Raw genomic sequence first — 22,793 nt, forward strand, 5'->3', positions numbered from 1 at the left:
ACAAACGGTGCAAGTAGGAATTATAAAAAAGAATAAACAATAATCTTATAAATCATACTATTACAGCTTGTGAATAGTTCTTATTATAATCAAGGTATATTATTATTATTATTATTATTATTATTATTATTATTATTATTATTATTATTATTATTATTTTTATTAAGCATCGTTATTTCCAGGTGATCAATATATTTTCAAAGGACATAGTACATAAACATTCACTGACTTTCTTTGCTTACGAGTGTCTTCCGAAAAACTCTCAAATAGATGACAGAAAATATAACATGCACTAATTATAATATTTCTGCTTTTTTACGGTTTGCCATATTTTCTTGTATTCGTACGTATCAACCTACACGTAATTTACAGCTATACCCTCATTTAAATTGCCAACGGACGTCTGTACTAACCTACGGAGTTTCAGTAACTTATTCAGAATTTATTGCTTTTGAGCAACTGTTGTGTAAATGCCCTTTATATATATATATATATATATATATATATATATATATATATATATATATATATATATATATATATATATATATATATATATATATATATATATATGTGTGTGTGTGTGTGTGTGTGTGTGTGTGTGTATGAAAGGTGTATATATCATACTGAACACTGTTAATAACGTTACTATCTAATTCAATTTGTTACGGTTTATAGATCCTAATATTCTTCTACGGGTTTTATGGGCGTTTCAAGAAATGACACATGGGGCATCCGAAAGCGTTGACTTGCGTGTATGTCGCTTAATTTTACGGTATTCGTTATTGTTTTCCGAACAGTTTTGACTCCCTCCCTAATATAAAGGATACGCATTCATGTACTGCAGTAATCTTAAAATCCCAGAAGGTACTGGGAGCCAACGTACTCCCAAAAGGACTCATATAAGTTCATCAGTATTAGAGAGAGAATCCGTTAGAGGATTTTTCTGACAATTGTTCTGGGTGTGTGCGTGTGTGTGTGTGTGTGTGAGGTCGAAAGTTTGAACGCCATCCGGCTTCATGTGCTTTTTAGTTTTCTATAAAAGAAAACTATTGTGCCGGCTTTGTCTGCCCGTCCGCACTTTATTCTGTCCACACATTTTTTGTCTGCACTTTTCCTGTCCGCCCTCCGAACTTAAAAACTACTGAGGCTAGAGGGCTGCAAATTGTTATGTTAATCATACACCCTCCACTCATCAAGCATACCAAATTGCAGCCCTTTGGCCTCAGTAGTTTTTATTTTATTTATGTTTAAAGTTAGCAATAATACGTCTGGCAGCAACACAGGCCACCACCGGGCAGTGGCTGAAATTTTCATGGGCGGCGGCTAAAAGTTTCATGCGCTGTGGCTGAAAGTTTCATACAGCATTATACGCTGTACAAAAAACTCGATTGTGCCGAAGAAACTTCGGCGCATTTCTTATACTTGCTCTTTGCGTAAATAAACAGACTTGTGTGCGTGGCAAGAGATAGATCAAGAGAGAAACAGACATCGTACACCTAGACTGATGATAAAGAGATCGCTGCAATATGCAATTTCGGGTAAGCAAATCGTTTAAATCCTGATATCCAAACAGTTACTGAATCATTTTGAGTTTCGAAAGCTGTTCAGACGATGATTTCTTAATAAAGTAACCTTCCGTATCGCGAGAAATAATTTTATTCGCTAGAAAGGATCTTCAAATCCGCAAAACTACCCTGAATTTAAATTTGCAATATCATTTATTTTCTGCATACAAAATTAACTCATTTATGATAATTCCATGAAAAAAATAATACAATTATTTATATTCAACTGGGCGGGGCAGTGAAATGAGTGTACCTCCGCCTGGTTACGCCCATGGCTGAATAAGATTTGGAAATGAAAAAGACTGGAATTGCATACGAAAGTAAGCCTAGTACTATCTGTACTGACATACGAACATGAATCATGGTATGAAAAGGAAACAGTATCTAAAAGATTTCGTCGATTTGAGAACAAAACTTTAGGAAAAATATGAGTCTGATGGCTGGGTAAAGTTAAAGCAGATACAATAGCGAAATTATGTTGATGAGACGATAATGAGGGGAGAATATTGTTTGATGGTGTCAGCTGGGCTTCTGGGAACACCCTAGACCAAGGAGGTTGGACTTTGCCCTGCGCTTACTTGGATAAGAACTATGGGAAGGCGGGGGCGGGGGAGTGGGAGGACGAGCTGGGTGCTTGGTGATAAATTGAGAACTGGAGATTTGTAGAGGATAAAGCACAGGAAAGACTTGAATGGCAGAATTTCACAGAGGCCCCTTGCATCGTTGCGGCGGGGAGCGAGGTGATATTAACCCTTGTTTACATATAAATATTCAGAACCCAGATTATTCTGAATTAACTGGATCTCATAATCTCCTTGATGTTCAAAGGAACAGCAAATATCATCAAGTTCCCAACGTAAAGAGGGTCCACAGGTAAATAGGACCTAAATAGAGTCTAATCATTCCCTTACATTAGTCTGATAACATATGTATGTTATCATATGAGACGTTATCTTGTAACGTTTCAATTTATCTGAGAGTCACGCTAACTACCAAGAACAGTGTTCTTCACCAAATGACATCCCATTTTTCGAACTTATTTCTCAGGTGCTGTGTCTTGCCTGACTTTCACGTCTATATTTACCTGCTTCGATGACGTTCTTGAGTGATTTTCAGGCGAATTTTACTTTCCTCATGTTTTGCTCTGTTTTTACTTTTTCACGAGCACTCCACAAGTTAAGTTCTCCCCGGAGTTCTTTCTTCCCTCCCGTTCTCCATCTCCTTAACCTTCTTCAGCCTAGTTGTTCTTTTTCTGCTCACTTCCTAACGCGTAAAACAAAATGAATTATGATCAGTAATGTAAATCATTAATGAAATGATCTGGAAACTGAGATTTTCATTTGCTATAATCAGACAGACGGGTGAGGCATGTACTCACTGACGTCATCAAACCATAAAAAACATATTAAGCCCTGTAAAAAACAGGAAGCTTCAAACTCTATAACAAAGTCCGTCTAATCTGTTAGGAATGTCAGTGATATATGAGAATATTTTGAAATACTTCCAAATATTCATTTGTCTTCTTACGTATTACCAAATTAATAAATGGTTGTTTTTTATGGAGTACTGGCATTATTTAAACAAACCTCTTACCCAGGATTCCCATTTACAATGGTGCAGTCAGATCCAAACAGTGCAAGAGGAGTTTAGACACATGACGGGTGATCTGAATTCAGGTTAAGAATATTATTTTTAGAGAGAGAGGAAGATTAACTTCCCGTACACCCTGATAAAGACCCTTCAGTTATCTCACCCTTAATGCTTCACAGTTGGAAGCGAGGGCCGAGGTTTGGTAAATAAGGTGATAAGCGCGCTTATCTCCTTATTGCAACACACTGTTTAATAATGCCATGACTTTCCTCTTGAACTTACGCTGCTCTGTAGATGATTAACTCAGTTTCAAGCGCCAGGAGTAGGCCTATATCTCTGAAGAGGTGCTGAATTTGGAACGTTCGAATCTTAATTTAGGTAATTCTGGCACTTATACCTAGGAAGGCGTCACACAGTACCTTAACAAATGGATACGGCAATTCCTCACCTGCTCAAGACGCTTTCTTTGTTAACCAACATCCATCCTAATCTATTATGCTCAGCTTGATTCTGAAGGTTGCTAGAGTTCTCTTTCCCTCTCTTTGCAACGATAGTTTATCTTGGTAAATTAAACAGTCAGTCTCTCCACGTCTCGAACCAGATGGGCTTTTGGGGCTCCCTAGTCTCGAAAATGATTGTCCATTTTGGATGACCTTCACGATCCACATTAAAAAGAACACACAGTTAATTGTTCTGTTTCTTGGAATCATAAATTTAAAGTTTAGTCTGACTTTATGCCAGCGCGGCCCTTGCTCTTGGAGCAAGCAGCCGGCCAATATTTTTCGTTTCAGATGACAAAACAGAACTCGTATTTGTTCATTCCCGTTCTATACCTCTTGAACGAACATGGACGATTCCAGTTTCATCTTAGAAACTGAATATTTGATGTGAAATCTATCAGGGAAATGCAGAAATATGAGCGAAAATTTATAAAAGAGCTGTTGGCTATCGTCACAATATCGAAGGCGGTGCGATGCCTTTGTCTGATTAAAGAAAGGAGAGAAATCTAAATGATACCTGCAGGAATCAAGGTGTGAGATAATAAGACGGAAAGAAAGAAAGAATCATTTTCTCTATTGCCTTTCGGTTGAAACCGGAACTGCTTTTTGACACCGTCATGGCAGGTGGTGATCATAATTGACAGAGAAGAAGCAATATATATAAATATTCATTTATTGACTTTTATAACCTTACTGTCAGGTAATATTACGCCTTCCGTCTCTTTCATTTTTTGTTTTACTCACGTATGGCTATTCTGTTTGAGGCAGATTAGTGGTATTGTTAATGTTTTTCTGTCGCCTTCAGTAAATATAACAATAATACGTAGAAAATATTTCACAACTGCAGAAAAAAAATCCTGATTACATTTTTTTTAAAATTTTTGTCTTCATAAATCCACCTTGGTTTAAACAGTTTGCTGCAGAATTGTAGAATTGATGTTGAAAATGAAGAAATGCCGCTAGTGTTCTTTGGCCGAACCGGTTTTTTTTTTTTTTTTTCTTTTTCTCGGGAGGTTTTGAGACCATTACAGTGACATAGGTGGCACCTGGAAAGTTTTATTCCCCATCACGATTCTACTGTTCCCAGTTTTTAAGTTCCACCTTCGAAATTATGTCACAACCCTTGGAGGTACAGGGAAGTTCAAATAATAATGGTATGAACAGTTAATAATAATAATAATAATAATAATAATAATAATAATAATAATAATAATAATAATAATAATAATGTCGACGGCATACATGTACGAGAGTCTTCAAAGCTACACAAAGTTTCCTATATCTAAGACTTTTATTTGCTTATCATCAGTTTCCCCCGTACTTTAACACTATTAACGCCTTCATCTCTTCATTCATTCTTCTCACCACGTTCGAGTACTCTGGTACGGGGAAATTTTCCGGGCGAGTCAATGGCCTTTAGTGTCATTCAACCATTTGTTTACATTTCGGAGACATACCAAGACGAAGGGGCCCTAGGGTCACTTTGAGTGTGTGATCTGATAGGCGAGAGTCACCTTAGCTGATACCGGTCTGTGGCAACGGGAGAAAAAGGTGATCCCAATGCAGGTTATGAGGGGCGCAAGGAACAGGAGGCGCGTAACAGACCGATTGTTATCCGCCGTTTCATTACCGTTACTTTTGTCACGCGAGTTGCTGTAACAGTTCATGCCGTCTGATTAAGCGACTCCTCCCTCTCTCCCTCGTCCAGGTACGATTTTTCGTCACTTGGTGTTACTCCTCTCTCTCTCTCTCTCTCTCTCTCTCTCTCTCTCTCTCTCTCTCTCTCTCTCTCTCTCTTCTCTTTTAAATTTTTTAAATTTTTACTAAATTATTTTTTAGTTTCCTATTTTAATTGATTGCAGCGTCAAGAACCTAGATGTTATGACGCCAGTTTCACTAGCCATAATCAATCAGTCAGTCTCTCTCTCTCTCTCTCTCTCTCTCTCTCTCTCTCTCTCTCTCTCTCTCTCTCTCTCTCTCAGATTTCCATCCAGGCGGAAATTTATATACTATATGTGACTGAATATGAGTCAACAATCCTAGTGAGACCTTTAAAGATAAGCCTTACCTGAAATTTAATATTTTTGATTAACATGAATGTTCTCTATTCATTGCTATTAAAAAGATAATTGTGAAGAGTAAGAACGCTCTATTATTATTATTATTATTATTATTATTATTATTATTATTATTATTATTATTATTATTATATACTAGCATCTTTATGAAAGTTGCTCATGGGCAGAAGAAAAATATATTACTAAGCCTGTTTTACGTAATCTGCAGAACACAATGACATCATCGCGTTTTTGTAGCATTTTATCTATCACTGACTTTTTACTGTATGTAGTCAGGAACATAAAATTAATTTTTTTAATAATCTGGCACACATTCAAAAGCATACAAAAATTACACACACACAATTACACACACAACACACACACACACATATATATATATATATGTATATATATATATATATATATATATATATATATATATATATATATATATATATATATATGTATATGTGTGTGTGTATTATATATATATATATATATATATATATATATATATATATATATATATATATATATATATATATATGCATATATTTATATATGTATGTATGTGTTTTTCCACTGGTCCTCCGCCCACCAACCAGCTCCGCTGTCAAAGGGTGCCAGTGTGTGCTTGGGGGACGGGGGGGGGGCGGTGTGTGGTTAAAGAAAGGGCATTTGCCTAGCAATCTGACCGTAACAGACTTACTGAGATACCAGAAAGTTGTGTACCCTTATGGAACCACTCATCAAGGATTAAAAGCGTGTAGTGAATTATATATATATATATATATATATATATATATATATATTCATATATATATATATATATGTATATATATGTTTTTTCCCTCAGAGTATGTGGCTTCAGTAGGTGCTAGACACTGATTTACAGCAAATACTTGGGATGAGGTTACTACTCCGTGCTCTTCTCCACAACTAGCTACCAGGTACTCTTTCACTACTTAGACGACCAATCACAATAGGATTTAACGGAGCACGTCTACAGTAAATTCCTCTGCCTTGCCCGGTATCAAACCCTAGCACTTCGCTGGTGGAGCACGTATCATAGCCACTAGATCATGAGACTACATCACTTGAAAATTTTTGCGAAGGTGCATGGGTGAACAGGAGTGTTTGAGATGACTTGGTCATGTGGAAAGAATGGAAGACAATAGGTTCGGGAAAGGAATATATAATTCAGAAGTGTCATGGGAGAGGAGGAGAGGAAAAAGTTGGATAGATAGTGTGAAAGATGTACAGGAAGAGAAGGGTCTTAATGTCTCGGAAGTTAAGGAGTGCACAAAGATACAGACGAATGACCCAGTGTGTATAGGTGACCTTTGTGCTGGTTTCCTTTCTTCTGTTGAGCCACCACCTGCTGCAAGGAAAATAGATCAGTTAGATAAATTGATAGTGCTGTGTGTGAGTGGAGAGAGAGAGAGAGAGAGAGAGAGAGAGAGAGAGAGAAGAGAGAGAGAGAGACAGATAGCTTTATCTTGGCTACAATCAAAATGTGGAATGGTTTGTCTAACGCAGTTGTGGAATGTTCTGATCTCCAAATGTTTAAGCGAGGAGCAGTTTCATTCTTGCTCTCTATTGACATGTATCGGTTTTATTTTTTGTTCCCTCATGTATAGTTATTTATCACCTTCTCTCTCTCTCTCTCTCTCTCTCTCTCTCTCTCTCTCTCTCTCTCTCTCTCTCTCTCTCTCTCTTTCTGCAGGCAGATTTCCCTTTGGAGTCCTGTTGGATTCATGTAAGCTTTGTGATTCTGTCCATAAGGGTTTTCAGCTAAAGATTTAAAGAAAGAAAAGATAGACAGAAGAGAAAGGGAGTTATCATAGTTTCAATGATGTCATTATGTCGTAAAAAAGGGGGGAGGGGGGGAATGCACACAGGAGTTACAAGGTGTGTTTGCAGGAGAGCCGGTTTTGGCTCCTCACGTGGAAAGTTCTGTCTTCTAACACTTTAGTTATTTAAACGATAAAACAATGAAGTTGTGCGTGCTTTGGGAAATAAATGCTTTCATGCTTTCCTTTCTAGCACGTCAGTGTCGCTTGCCTTGATTTTTCAAGTGTTTCATAATCGTGTCGAAGGAACACTTCTATCTGAAGATCAAATATCCCAATATAGTAAAGATCAATATAGGATTATGTGCATGATAACAGGTCTACGACATTGAAAAAAATGCAATTTTCATAATCAGATTAAATATTTTCTACGTTACTTTCATGAAGTTATCAGAATAAGGACATTATGGAGATTTACGATGGATAAAAATTATTTTCTTTATTTACGTGGCATGACTTGGGCAAAAACCAGAGATAACATATTCATACTTCGTGCTGCTGTGTTGGTTTTGAGTCACTGCTGACTATTCAGAGCAGGGTTTACAGAACAAACCTTGATGCAGCACTGCCGTGTCAGCACCAAGCTAGTTCAGCGTCAGTACAGTTGCAGGATTCATATCAGTAACGCGCGGTTGAAATGAATGAACAAGAGACTGATTTATTCAACTGAAAATGAAAAACAGGTACAAGATTGTCTTACGAATTTAGGTAGATATGTGAAATCACACGTGGATACTCGACTTCCCCTCTATTTCAGAAACCATTTGAATGTTCTCTTTTCTGCTCCTCTGCATGCCAGTCTTTAAGGTTGAGGCTCGTTCCCAGCTGAAGTTTCTCGTAATTATTCATCTCCTTTTCGGATTTGTTCAAGTCATTACGAGCACAGACGAAGCTCCGTATGGATGGAGGCAAGCAACATAATCTCTAGATCACTTCAAAGGCGTCACTTGGTTTTTTCATTTCGCTTTCGTCGCATGATTTGACGCATCACTTACCTATTTGGCAATAATGCAACGCTAGCTGGAGACTTACCTTCTGTTCGCTTGTTATTCTTTGTGTCTGGAGGTTCACTGCTTGAGACCTACCACTCGCCTCCCATGCCTGTATCTTTTCCTCCATAACAGTGACTCCCTGGGGGATGGGTATACTCGTTTATCATCTTGGTTACCGTTTCTTGACATGAACAAATTTAGGTGGGGCTGAAAGTGGAGAAATTGAGGAATTTTGCAAGCGTTTCTGAAGTGAAAGTCGAAGGATTTAAACAACGGGACTTGCGCCCAAATGTCTCTGGGCTGAAATAGCTTTGTGCTGATTAAACAACGCTGAACTGGGCCTTCTGACCCCATTTACTTAAGGACATAATATAGGTCGTAATTGTTTGCCCTAGCATAACACCGCCTTGACATCTTTCGTGCGCCATTGTAGAAAACATAATGGCTCAAGTAGCGCGAAGTGAGTTGGAAAGACGCTAAAAGATTTGATAAGACTTTCTCGCGTGATTCAGCACCAAATCCGACAAACTCGAAGAAAATTCGTCTTGTAATTCACGAACTATTTATGAGTTCAGACTAGCGAACCGAAGCATCAAACAGCTCACTTCGTCTCTGTCATACACTTCGGTGGAAGACGTGATCTGTTCGCTGCTTCGTTGCTTCGATCTGAGCCTCGAATCTGTTTATGAACGACTTGAAGCGGTTTTACTGCTTGTAAGACCGAGGGCACTTCATGTTTCGCAAGCAGACTCGCCTTTCAGAAGGCTTTAAAGACCGCTAATTTCAAACATCTCGCCAGAAAGTAAAAAATATAAAAATCTTTCTGTTTCATACCGGTAGTCCGATAAGCCGCATAACCTGAAACTAATTATACAGTATATATATATATATATATATATATATATATATATATATATATATATATATACATACATACATATATCTATATCTATATATATAAATATATATATACATATATCTATATCTATATATATATGTATGTATATATATATATATATATATATATATATATATATATATATATTGCCTCTAGTGCAGGTCATATAATGGGTCTACAGGTAAGAGAGATTCAGTATGATTTATCCTGCAGCTCTGCTCACCTGAAACAGTAATCAGTTTCAGACCGATTGGTGAAGTTTTATCAGAGTCTGCAACATTTTCATTTGACTCAATTTTAATATTCATGAGGAAATGTAAATCAATCGATAAAGTATAAAAGGTAATTTATGAAAATACAAAATCCCACGGGGGAACTAATATAAAAAAATCCCAATTTTAAAAAATCTTAAGTTATTCAGGATTTTATCATTACTCAGTTTTATTTATTTTCTTAATTGTACAGATGAAACTGATGTGTGCATGTGTTCTAGTGTAGAAGCATATGCCTTTTTGTATATTTTTAAAGTTTCATTATTCATTCATCATTTAGCCCCAGTGTTTAGCCTAGGGCTTAGACCTGGGACTCCATTTCAATTTAATCCTTCGGGCCAGCCCCATGAGAGCTGTTAACCAGCTCAGTGTTCTGGTTAAACTATTTTAACAATAATGATAATGGTAACCAACATAATTTCTGAACTGAACATTGCGACTACTCACTAAAGTCTTTTTTATGAAGTACCTTTTGGAAAACATCTTGGGAGTTGAAAATCTTGCATTGTTTTAAAAAACTAATTTTTAAAACCTGCTGATTCTGGAAGACGGTTAGTCTGGGCAGAACCAAAATCCTAACCTAGTCTAGACAATCAAAATCCCAACTTAATTTAGACAGAACCCAAATCCCGACTTAGTCTCGACAGAACCAAAATCCTAACCTAGTCTAGACAATCGGAATCCTAACTTAGTGTGGAAAAACCAAAATCCTAACTTAGTCACTCTAGACAGAACCAAAATCCCAACTAAGCCTAGACAGAACACATCACCTCACCATCAAGTCAGCGCCAACAGCCACAGAATACAGACTTGGAACATAATGACGTCATTGGTAAGAAAGGAATCAAATTCCAAACATAACATCCCTCGCCGCTGGCTATTGAACCCATTTGTGTTAGGTGACCATTCTGTCCATTCATTCATTCATTTTCCCTTTAAATTGCGTCTTCCTCGATCGATCCGCATTTGGTTTTTTCTTCTTCATTTCTTTGTCCCTTTATTCCTCTTCCTTCACATGTTACTGGATTCTACCTTTTCACAAGATCCGTAAGAGTCAGTATTATGAGTAACAATATCAATAACATTACACAAAAGATAAAAAAAGAAAAAAAAATCTAGATTTAACGCCACATTTCTCCAACGTGTAATCGCCGTCATATTTTATCCGCCACAGCATGAACACTTTTACCGTTTTCTTATGATTTGGTTGTAACAGAAAACGGATTTTTCGGAAGTTTTATGTATAAAGCGGAGTGATAATCTACTTTTTAGAAGTATTTCATTCCTAAAGTCGACTTTTCTCTCGTTTTACGTATACAGTTTGTCTCCGCATATAAGCAACAGCCACACGAAAAATATGCATTGGTGTGTGTTTCAGTGCTTGTTTGTGTTCCTTTATCTTTACGTTGTCATACATAATTAAGGAACCCATTGTTGAAATCCACTTACGCTGCAAAACGACAGGAATGTTCCATTAAAAACTCTTTGAACATAGACTCATAATTCACAAGAAGGACGGAAGGATACGTGCTCCAGTTAATTTTTGCGTTGGATTATTCTGGCCCTTCATTTTTTCCACTTACCGAATGAAGTATACAGAAAATACTTTAGCCGATAGTGTAATATATATATATATATATATATATATATATATATATATATATATATATATATATATATATATATAGTGTGAGTGTGCAGTGAGCATCAACTCTAAGTCTAAATCAGAACATTATCACTTCCATCACTGAGGTAATTCTAAAACAAATGTTAATCGACGTGTGCACATTTATTGCGTAAAATAATAAATTACAGGGAGCGTATAAAATGTGCTTTCTGAAGTTATGATAGAGTACAGAGATTGTCACGTAATTCCAATATTATTTTAACTCATGCATGGCTATGGCACAAGGGAACACTGGGCACATGAAACATGTAGCGTACTAATTACACACAGGAATTTGTTACAATTACGTACAAGTTCTAGATACAGACGAAAGCCTCACTCTACAGGTACTTTTTATGGAAACGTTTTGACACAGAGATTACTGTTAGTCTCACTGCTCCTGGGGTTCTGAAGTACTGCTGGGGTGAGTCAGCCTCCCGGCCGCTGCTCGGGCAACGTTTCTCACAGTCTCGTAAGCGGAGGAGGCCGTGTACTCGATGACATTCCGCATCATCTCCCTCCAAAATCTCGCACTAATCCGGCACACCTTCCTCAGCATTTCGGATGTGGAAACGTCAGCTAAATGTCCCCAGTCATCTTCCTCCGTTTCATCACGATTTCTGTGTCTTTGAATGACGACTGAGTTGATTTTATCCGACAAGTTCACAACTCGATCTCTCACGTTATCATGTTCCTCGGCGTTGCTCATTTTGCTTCTGACAACTAGACCCCTACGGGTTTGTTCACGTTCTTCGTCTCTAAAGTTGTGTAGGAGAGCGACACGAATTAATCATTCCTTCTCTCCTGCAAATGCAACTCTATTTAACCGGGAAGAATTATGCAAAACATCAAATAAAGGCGAAACGAAAATTTTAGATTATTTGTTATTGTATATAACTGTCTTTAGAATAATTTGCTTGTCCTCTGCAGTAACCGTCTATTGAAAATATTGCAACTGGACATGAAACTTGAGTTCGTCCATTAGGGAATATCGAGCGGTCTGTTCACTGCCATGCCACCTCGAGACCAGAAGTTGCACCAGGCTACCAGTTCTTCACTAGGTCTAGTACTGTCAAGGAGAAAGTTTCCTCGGCGACTGAAAGTTGTATCTCAAGGAGGCACTTCTTTCCTCTTTTTGCGGCAACCTGAGGTACCAGTTCTAATGCTTTCACTGACGCTTTTTGTTCGGCATTTTTATGAGCATTACCGTAAACATTGCTTTTCGACGTCACGAAGCACGATCGTCACTTGAAGCAAATTCGGCTACTCGCATATTTAGTCCTTTTATTTGCTAATGATTTAGGTACTGTACGATTCTATACTTTTTGTTTTGCCGTGATAGTTTTCTGTAAAAGAAAACTATTGAGATGGCTTTGTCTGTTCGTCCGCCCTTTTTCTGTCCGCCCTCAGATCTTAAAAACTACTGAGGCTAGAGGGCTGCAAATTTGTATGTTGATCATCCACTCTCCAATCATCGAACATACCAAATCGCAGTCCTCTAGCCTCAGTAGTTTTTATTTTATTTAAAGTTAAAGTCAGCCATGATCGTGCGTCTGGTACCGCTATAGAAGCCAACAGCAACAGGCTAGCACCGGGCCGTGGCTGGAAGTTTCATGGGCCGCGGCTGAGAGTTTCATGGGCCGTGGCTGAGAGTTTCATACACCATTATACGCTGTACAGAAAACTCGAGCATTTTTTACTTGTTCTATAAGAAAATAGATAAAAAATGAACATTACTACTAGTGCTATTACTATTACTAATAATGATAATTCAATTTCCTTTGCAATTATTATGTAGGGTTTAAGAAGTGGCATTAATGACTGATAATGAATACAATTTGTTTTGCCATGAATTTGTGAAATTCAAAGTTAATAAAAAATCTTATGAGCAGCTGCGATTGAGAACCAAGCTGTAATTCCGAAAGCAGTCAAAATCAGAAGTAAACTTGAAAAAAAAAGCAAAAAACCGTTTGCAGTTGCCGTGTACCTCGAGCCACTTCAGTAGTCATAATTGAATTGGATTTACGAAGTTGGCATCTCACAGAAGCCACACGGAATGTAGCGTTCATGCTATGTATTTACAGTGAGTTATTTAGCGTCTCAGAAAGGTTAGACTAGAAAAATAGCTGTCTAGTTAGCAGAAAGTTACAGTCACTTGCAGTTTGCTGTTAGCTGCCTATGACCTCATCGTTCGAAGACTCGCCGATGTGATATCCTCTTTTTCTCTTAAAGAAAAAATAACTTGAAAATTACTCCGAGAGACTGGCTGAACTGAGCTCCCGGTGCCAGAAGGCTCTCACTTCTGATAATAAATACATTTTTTAAGCTTTCAGTGTTTGTTGTGCGTGTTCTTAGTTTATTTTAATGATGATAAAAGAGCTGAGGGTAATGACGCTTATAATGATAATGTATACTATCGCCTTCGTGCATCAAAATTAACATTTTCCCATACTGTTTCTTAGACAACGACACCGAACATTTTTTTTCAAGGAGACCTTTTGACCGCGTCCACTTTTTTCAAATGCGTAGTGAACGAAGCTGTGAAGCAGTCTTTCCTTTAAGAGCATATGCTAATCAATGCGTAATAGTTTCTTGAACACTTGCAGAACCAGAAGCTGGTCTAGGAAATAAATATCGTCTCAATTCAGCTTAAGTGCCACGACGTCACACCACCGATGATTCTTTTGTTTTCATTGATTAGACTTGCTGCTCATTCGCTGTTTATGCATGCTCTTAATTCATTTGTCTGACGTTTTATTTATCTTTATCAGTGGATTTCTTTTATATTTGACTGATTTTCTCTTGCCTTTATTTGATAATTAAGCAGTCCATTATGTACAGTTAAGTTTAGTAAATAATTGATCTTTGTCTCCTTCGCGTGATAGTGTCATAATATATATAACAATAATAATTTGCGAATCACATTCAGCCACTTGAAACACATTCAGTGGCAAGCCGCCATCAAGGCCCCTCTAAAGACTTGCAAACATGAGACATCGCAAAATTTGATGACATCGTCGCCGTTCAAGCACTAAATCCCGTTACAAGAAACTCCTCTCGATAACAAGCGAGTTAAACATGACCGTGTAAGAGAGGAAGTCGTTTAGTGACTTTATCTAGCATAATTCTTTCTCTTTGCTTTGATTTTATTGTCTTCGTGTCCTTGCTCTTGCTGTTGTTGTTGGTGGTGGTGGTGTTGTTGATCTTCTTCTTCTTTCGAAGTGCAGAAACCAAGGATGACATAGTAGGTGAACTGAATTAGGAATTCAAAATCTTGGAAGTGATCGACTGGAATAAAGAAATTTACAGTGGCATTTCTAAAGGTAGCTCCATACGTACTGTTATCTTTATTATAAGGCTAACTGGACCGTTAATCTAATGGCCTTGAATAGTGCAGGAAAATAGAGAGAGAGAGGGTATGGATAATTAGCTTCAATAAGGCAGCCATCACCCCAAAGGGCATTCTGCCCTTCATTCTGCTCAGCTTTACCAAACCAAGGCAATCTCAAGTTTCATTTCTAGCCCCACCACCCCGCCCGTTAAAACCGGAGACCTTTGCCCTTACTCTCGCCATAACTTAGACTTGCAGATGAGATGACTCGAGCGCCATCATTAGCCCTTACGCCCAGTACCTGTAGAATGTTCTACGAGGTACATATAGCCATCGCAAATCAAGCAGTACCGGCATTTAGAAAAACAAGTTGGACAAGTACCAGTTTTCAGAACTTCTGAAACTGGATGAAGCAGGTCTGTCGAAATTTAGTCAGGTTAACGATCCTGATTGGGCCGGTTCAAACTCGATCAGAAGCTTCATGCTCAATAACAAATGCATTTCTAATTTAATGACTTATTTCAAACAACAAACGAATATACTTCGGACAGGACATCGTCAAGGTTCTCACCCAGCCAAAGGAGAGGTGGAAACATTATACCGGTATTCTACAAGTGATTTATATTGCTTTATTTCTCCAGATTCTGCGTCCATTGAAAAAGTAGTCTTTCCAAGAGCTATATCTTCTCTATTTGACTAAAACATATATGTTCTCTAATCTGATTTTTACTTTTTCTTTCCTCATGATTTCACTTTACACCCAGCACTTACCTTGCGAAGTAAGGTTCGTGATCTTCTGAGCGATTATCGCTCAGAATAAATAAACAGGTAAATAAAAACAAGTTTTAAATCTCGCACACAGTTGCTCCTATTACCAAAGCCTACTTGGGGAACTCTTGTTAGTGATTCTATCAGACAATATGCTCCTGGAACAAAGGCCTGTGTCAGACCACTGCTGTCTCAATCTTACGACAAGCTTTCTGGTGACACTTATTCTATTTCTTCACTAAATGCACTCGTTCCATTACTTGGTATGAGCTGAACGCGGGCTCTTGCTTAGTGGGTTGGGAATTTCAGAATTTCAGTGGGGGAATTATGACCACAGATTGGCAGTCTCAAACCGGCTCTAGGACCATACAAAAAGCGCTATTGAGAGGTTACGCTGGGCTTTCTCTCCATTAACTTGCATGTTTGTGTTAGTATTTTGTTGCACATTATTTGGAACGCACTTCTGAAGCAGACAATTTGGTGAATGGGCCAAAGAAGGTTGAGAACCACTGGCCTAAACATTGTTCTTTAAGGCCAGCATATTTCATTTCATTTTATTAACACAACAGAAACTCCTACAAGGAGCGACGCCCATTTTCATGTCCTCAAGCACGCACTTTTCATTATGGAAATATTGCAGTCTTAAGATCCTGCTCTTTCATATTCGTATCTAACACAGTAGAATGATAAAACGGAAATTTTGTTTACGAAACGTTTTCAATTTTGAAATAGCATCACTCAGTAGATAAAGAGTTCTACAGGAGCATGTTGGGCAAAAGAAGGAAGTGGGAATAAATATAAAATGAAAAGGAAATGGAAACTGAAGGGTAATAATGGAAATTACCCGTTTACTCTTAGTAACAGTTTGATGGTCAAATCGTTTAATACCTTTTTATGCCCTCAGGGGCGTCATTTGGGGGGGTTTAGGAGGGGTACTTGCTCCCCCTCAAGACACTGATGGCGCCCCCCAAGACGTGGTTTGCCCCCCCTATCCTATGAAATAATAATAATAATAAATAATAATAATAATAATAATAATAATAATAATTTCTTAGGTTTATTTCCTCTGACGTTTCAAATGTGCTCTGGCGTTTATTTTCAGAGTAAATAAAATAGCATGCAGGCTACAAGGGTACATATAGCAAGCGGTGTTGGGGCGGTGAGTGTACAGTTGCCAGGTCGGTTATTATAACAATACTCATAGTAGCATGAGTCTTAAAATGGAGAAGCAAATCCACAGTTATGTATATGTACATATAGATAAATCAATATAGATAGCTTTCGGGAACTTGTTCGGTTCCCCCTCTTGAAAAGGGGAACCGAATAAGTTCCCGAAAGCTATCTATATTGATTTATCTTTAAATATATGTACATATACATAACTGTGGATTTGCTTCCCCAATAATAATAATAATAATAATAATAATAATAATAATAATAATAATAATAATAATAATAATATATAGGTGGGTGTGGCACACCTGTTTGCTGCTTTATTAACTCAATACAGCTCTTATATGGCTTCAAAATGCTCTAAAATGAACACAGATTTCCAAAAATTTCTCGGGGGGCCTTACAGCGGCCGGCCCCCTACGCCCCGCTTCGCCCGCCACCTGACCCATATCATATCATAAGTTCTAAACCTTGACCCCCCGCCCCCCCCAAAAAAGAAAAATCTGAAATGACGCCACTGGATGCCCTCAGTATATAGTCCCCAGACGTTGCGGTTGTAATAGATTGCAAAATAACTTACCTGTCCAGATGGGGAACGCATAATTGTTAGCGTTGTTGCTGTGTATTTCAGATTAACATAGACAAGAAAGATACCTGCGCGCTACCTGTACCTGGCTTGATCTTAGCAACAGTGGAAGAGGACGCTCGTAAGGAAGCATTGTTCGTTCGATGCAAGGGCAGATGAGACTGGTAACCTTTTCCATTACTTGCCCCAGGTTAAATGAAAAAATAAAAGTAAAAAAAAAGTGTCATGGCCCCATAAAAATGCCCCAAAGAAGCATCGCGGAAAATGACATATTTCAGAAATCGGGAAGACAATAAAAAAAGGGTGGTTTTTGTACAAGTTAAGGACCGAGTATGAGAGCTCAACAAGACCGTCCCTACAGATACGTTAGTTTTTTGACGGCGATTTAAAAAAGAAATTAGGTTTTCATTGAGGGGTATGAAGTCTGAGAACAATGTAGACATCTCTGTACCTGTGTTATGACTGAACTGACAGACTTTTTATCAGAAGACATCAATATTCTGATGTTGATTCAATAATTACGATCTCTCTCTCTCTCTCTCTCTCTCTCTCTCTCTCTCTCTCTCTCTCTCTCTCTCTCTCTCTCTCTCAAATGGCGTGCATTATACCTGTTACTCCAAGCATCATGTCTCCTTTTGGGTGTCCCCTGGTCTCAATATCCCCTGATGAGGATCTATGCCCTGATTTCTCGCGAAGTTGTAGAAAGTTGCCATTCTGTCGTCTTTGAAAAGTTGTTCGTATTTACTTTGCTTGTCTCATTTATTCTGGTGAGAGGGGGCGGGGGGTGAAGAGGCCGTCCTAAATCAAGATTAGTCATTACAAGAAAAAATTGATATTAACGGACTTCTGCTTTCTCAAGGACACGTTTGTAAAAAATGCTCATACGTATGTATGTATATTTGAATGTATGCGGTTAAAAAGTTAAGTATACCTTAGTTTAACCAGACCACTGAGCTGATTAACAGCTCTCCTAGGGCCGGCCCGAAGGATGAGATTTATTTTACCTGGCTAAGAACCATTCGGTTACCTAACAACGGGACCTACAGCTTATTGTGGAATCCGAACCACATTATAACGAGAAATGAATTTCTAAATTATGCATCTGAGCACAAGACAATACATCATTCATGAAAAAAAAATCTTTACCAGCACGCCTTTCTAGTAAAGAAATACCACTGGAAGTGGTGAGGTTTTCATAGTTGTTATGGGTGCTGTTTCTGACAGTGCTCCATCGAGCTGCAAAGCAAAGAACACCATTCTTCTCTGGCAACCGTGTAGCAACCGCTACAGCACTCCCTTTCAAATTTATGAGCATGTAATTCTTGTGATTCTCAGTCCAGTAATCTTTTCTTTTCATCGAATTTCAGACCATGGAACTCTCTGCCAGCTTTTCTTTTTTTGCAGGTCCTATAATTTCTCTTTCGTAAAACGGTGGTCCTATTGAGATCAGACCCCAGTTTTTTCTGCTCAGGCTTCGGCTGTGTGGACACTGGTTTGATGTCCCGTTGACTTTTACTCATTACATTATAATAAACACACACAAACGCAAACCACACACGCACTTATGTATAGGCTGTATATATATATATATATATATATATATATATATATATATATATATATATATATATATATATATATATATATATGCCTTTAACAATAAGCCGCGTCTTCTACCACGCGTGGATAAAAAAAAATACAGCGACCACTGACAAATTAATACTTTTATGATAATTCATAAAGCATCCACAAGGCATGCCACCTCAAGAAACTGCACAAAAAGGCTCATCAGTATGGCATCAAACCCCACTATACACATAGACACACGCACACACACGCACTGCGTCATTAGGCTTAATCTTGGAAGCACTCACACAACAACTGCCACAATGCAGCACGATCTCTCAGTATTTTATATATTTCCTAAGCAACATCCAGCATACTTTCCCCAGTCTCTTAACCCAGACTGTGTTGGAGCAGGGGCAGGGAAGAACTGAATTATTTTGCTTGGGCGTGGGATACCTGAGAGCTCTCACGGGCTCGAGTCGGTAGTGTTGTGCTTTGGTTGCTTGGTTGGCTGATAGGTTGTTTTGTTGGTTTATGTTAAACCATACGTCGGTCAGAAGGAGCCCTTGCCTAAAGGCTTCTCGTAAATGTTGAAGGTTATAAGAGATTTGATGTGGACCTCGGAACTCAGCCTATCAATCGAGATGATGGGCTTCCGATATCAACGAAGCATTAGTCGGAGTCTTAACAGGCTACCAAACATACTGTTAATGGACGGACATCGTCATATGAGTATCTGTAACGGGCTAACTCATATGATATTAATATTACTCGCCATACGATCTGGATGAATTTAGAGGGAAAGATGTACATAGCAACTTCAGTGGTCGATAAATGACTTATGGCAACTGTGTTGCTCAACACAGGGGTCAGGACAGAGGCGGGGATTCCTAACCACCTCCCCCCGGCTCCCCACCTCTTACGACTCAAGGCACAGCGGGTCAGCCGCACAGTCCCGAAATTAGTGTGCCTTGAGACTTGCTGGCTGAAGGTAGAACCTCTCTCTATCCCATGACGTGTTTTTATTTATTTGCACATAAATATACCCACGGATTGCTGTTGGTTTTAGTTCTTATCTTTTACGATAATATGTCAGCTATAATTGTAATTTTGCCAAGAAAAAAAAACATGTATACCTCACAAAAAGTTACTGCATCTCCCCATCTCAGTAAATCTCGTAAATATTTTACAATAAATGCTCAGAGTGTGTTACTGATTTTAGTTCTTATCTGTTACGATACTGTGTGAGCTGTAATGATCATTCTACAAAATGAGATCAAATAAATTATTAGAAAAAAACATGTGTAACTTGGTAAAAATTAGCATATTTTTACCAGTGTCTAATAAAATAGGCCCCAAACAGGTTTGTAAATAATCATTTTCAACTTCCCGTGGAAGGCAGGGAAAAATTTTAGGATTTTTTCTTACACCTTGTGCATTTGCATATCTTCCTCTTTCCATTGATATGTTTTTCTTTTTTTTTAAATTGGCCAACCTTAAAGTTTGCCCGGTCTGGGGGTGTGTTTGATATATATTTAGCCCGTCCCTTGAGGGTTGAGAAGAGTTAAGCCTCCCCATTTTTCCTTTCCTTTTCTTTTTTTCTATGCACTTCGGGCCTGGGCTTGAAAAGGGTGTTAGGTTCTCCGACTCATTGGACCTTAATCCGCAAAAAAAAAAAAAAACAATAGTGCGACTGTACTCACTGTGCTGCCCGGGACTAAACTAGCAAGTGCGTCTTCTCGCCGTGAGTCTATTTTTGTTATTATTAGTGAAACAGGCAACTGAACTTCAAACTCATGTAGACTGGGAATCAGATCATTTCATTTCATAAACTTAAGAATTGTATTCAGAGAAAAAATTCGCACACAACTCGTTTGTTTTGTTTCCAAAAAGATGGTCACGCTCATCTAGAGTACTGAACACCTTAGCAAAGTATAATAGTGGAGGTTGGTTGATTGATAAAGATTAAACCGGCCTTACGCCAGAGCTGGCCCTTGCACAAAGGCGGCCGGTAAATAAATGGGAGTTTTTTAAGGAAAGAAAACAATATTAAAGAGAAATACAAGAGAATAAAAACGCTTGGTGGGGACTTCTGGACTCGAAACATCCAACCGAGATGACATTATTGAAATAAGACAAGGAGAAACCAACGAATATTAATGAGGCGGATAATTCAGATTAGAGATTTTTTCCTTCACCATTTTAATGCAGATGCCAAAGAAAGTGACCCCATCTAGACCAAGCCCGAGGAAAACAAAAAGCAGGGGAAAGGAAAGGAGAACAGAAACAGAAAGAAAATTCCAAGCCATGAAAAATTCTATGGGAATTTTACTAATAATACTTAAAAGTTTCATATTTTCTACCGCTTCTCCCACATTGCTGATTTTCTGGCCCTGAAAAAAGCCCCACGCAATGTGAAACATTTTATATAATGAGTTTTTAACATAATAAACCTAAAGTAATTATGAATATGTCCTGACAATAGCTACGACGTTACTTTGATACCCATGATCTATATATCAAATTCACTTTGAGAATTTAATTTAGTAATTGTTGCGAATAGGTCAGTTAGCTAATTATCTTCATGGCTTCGATAAGACAGACTCGTATTTTATGTAAGAGAAACCTACGCCATTATCGTGCTGTCAAGGTTGCGAACACCATTGTGACGGTTGATAGGCCCTGACTACTCGACGAACTTTCTCTCTCTCTCTCTCTCTCTCTCTCTCTCTCTCTCTCTCTCTCTCTCTCTGTAATTATTATAGTTATATTACAGTCATATAAACATTTTTAAGGGTAACTACCATAGCCTTATACAGTAATTCATCTCACCTACAGCCTAAGGGGCGTATTACTCTGTAATAGCTATTACTTCTTACATAACCGAAGATCTGCCGATAGATGTTTTCCGGGTCATTCGGTCAGCTTAGATAAATGGGTACAAAATATAGCTGATGGACCTGTCTCAACATTTTCTCCATTTTCTGTCCTTGCTTAGTTTTACCCTGTTTTTCGTATCCTGTCACCCTGTACAACATCACAGCTCTAAAATTCATTATATCTCTCTGAAAAAGAAGAAGTTTATAAAATATAGAGCTATAAACAAGTACTGTAATAATAATAATAATAATAATAATAATAATAATAATAATAATAATAATAATAATAATAATACCAAGAGAACATTTTCTAGTTACTCTTATACTCTGCACTCTTGCTAGTACTGCCGTACTCGTCTTAGAAAAAGAAGAAAGTGAGGAAGAAAACTCTAAAGAAATACGTACCCAGGTTTCGGTAGAATGGATTTATTACTCTTTAGTTTTATAATAACAATAATATTTACTCTGTGGGATGGACGGAAGCTTTATGAGCAAGCTTGAGGTGTATTGATATAAAGCAATCCATTCACCACTTGTTTATATATATATATATACAGTATATATGTGTGTGTGTGTGTTTGTGTGAGTTGTGTGTGTGTGAGTGTGTTTATGCGTACATGTATAAACATATATGGATGTGAGTGTATCTATCTATCTACACACACACGCACGCACACACACACACACACACACACACACACATATATATATATATATATATATATATATATATATATATATATATATATATATATATATATATATATATATATACATGCATACATACATACACACACATACATACATATATATATATATATATATATATATATATATATATATATATATATATATATATATATATATATATATATATATATATATATATATATGTATATATATCCATTCTTCACAAATCACTCACATATTGAAAGCAACTGATCACTTCAACACGCTCTTGCATCCAAGAGAACGGAAAGTCTTGCAGACGAGTTCTTCCCATTGCTCAACACACACGTGGAAGCGAAGACAGTGCAGGGAATGCTGAAAAACCTGGGTAACAATGCATTTATCAACCGGTTTCCCTGATG

Source organism: Macrobrachium rosenbergii, chromosome 54, assembly GCF_040412425.1.
Source record: "Macrobrachium rosenbergii isolate ZJJX-2024 chromosome 54, ASM4041242v1, whole genome shotgun sequence".
NCBI lineage: Eukaryota > Metazoa > Arthropoda > Malacostraca > Decapoda > Palaemonidae > Macrobrachium > Macrobrachium rosenbergii.